Source organism: Myotis davidii, unplaced genomic scaffold (genome assembly GCF_000327345.1).
Source record: "Myotis davidii unplaced genomic scaffold, ASM32734v1 scaffold428, whole genome shotgun sequence".
NCBI classification, from domain to species: domain Eukaryota; kingdom Metazoa; phylum Chordata; class Mammalia; order Chiroptera; family Vespertilionidae; genus Myotis; species Myotis davidii.
In genome coordinates, this window is record NW_006299834.1 from 403,947 (window position 1) to 405,534 (window position 1,588).

The window sequence follows — 1,588 nt, forward strand, 5'->3', positions numbered from 1 at the left end:
GGGAAGGCGCGGCCTGAACCCAGCACCCGCTCCCCCGGCTCCTGACTCCTGCTCCGGTCTCCTCCGCGTTTTCTGAGATTTATTCCGGTCTAGCCCTGGCCAGGTTGCTCAGTGGTCAGAGCACCAGCCCACGGACAGAAGGGTCCCAGGGTCCATTCTGGTCGAAGGCATGTACCTCGGTTGCAGGTTTGATCCCCGGCCCCAGTCAGGGTAAATGCAGGAGGCAACCAGTCAAGGTGTCTCTCTCACACTAATGTTTCTCTCTCTCTCTCTCTCTCTCTTTCTCTCTCTCTCTCTCCACCCCCCCACTTCCCGGGCGGAGGGACCCGGAGCTCCTGGAAAAGGGGGTGCTGGGGGGAAGCAGAACTCACCCCCTTTGGCCACTGGACACACCACCTGGTTCCTACCATTCCCCAGGGGCGGCGTCTCGCTGTGGCCGGCGGTGGGGGGGGGGGGGGGCACTCTCTCTCTAAAAGTCAATGGAGAAAAATATCCTTGGGTGAGGATTAACAACAAAAAAAGGTGTGTCTAAGTCTAGCTGGTTTACAATATTATATCAGTTCCAGGTGCACCATACAGCGACCCGGCACTCACAAGCCTGGCCAGGTGGTCACCGCAGGAAAGCTGCTGATCACCTTCCGGGTGACCTGTCCCCTGAGTGACATCAGCCTCCGCCCCTCGGCCTGGCTCCGACGCGCCGGGTGGACCCGCGGTGACCCAGGTGTGGCGTCCCACCCGGCTGTGTCACAGCCACATCTACCAGCCAAGTCCGCTGGGCGGGCCTGCGCTCAGCTCAGCTTCCTCGCGCCCTCGCCGAGATGTGGAGATTTCTGGGTGGCCCCGAAGCTCCCCGCTCAGCCACCTGCTCACCCCCTCCCCCCCATGTCTGTGCTTCGGGCTCAGCCCAAGTTTCTCCGGCTCAAATGGTCAAACGTTTGCTATTGAAAGCGGTTCTTCCGGCCGCAGCTCCTGAGAAAGGTCCCGTGACCATCACCCACCAAACCCACGTGCAGGCGGCCGGGGACTCCCCCAACCCTCCCGGCCCAGAGCCAGTGGAGGAGGCGGGGCTGGGGCGGGACGGGCCCCACCGCCGCCCTCGCAGGCAGAGCGAGCATGCCACCAGGAGAATGACAAGTGCTATTTAAAACCCGTGACAGCCATCCCGGCATCTGTTTAATGACACGGCGCCGCGCCTGTCAAACACGGCACTGAGTTTCTGTCGGGAGAGACAGGGGGAGGCAGACACGGAGGACGCGTACCCGGGACACACACTCCCACGCGCCCCGGTGACAGGAGCGGCCGCTGTGCCCGCGGGTGAAACGTCCCCGGCTGACAGTGAGAGGTGTTTATTTTCCAGGCGTCCGTGTCAGAAAGAAAGCCGCTGTTTATTTTATGGGTGAACATCTGTGTAGCACGAGCCCTCTCGGGTGGCTCCGTGGGCTGGGAGGGATCTGACACACCGACAGGTGGCGGGTTCGAGGCCCGGTCAGGGCACAGACCCGGGTGGCGGGTTCCATCCCGGTCAGGGTGTGTGTGGAAGGCAACTGCTCCATGTTCCTCTCTCCCTTCCTCGCTCTCAAACTCCACT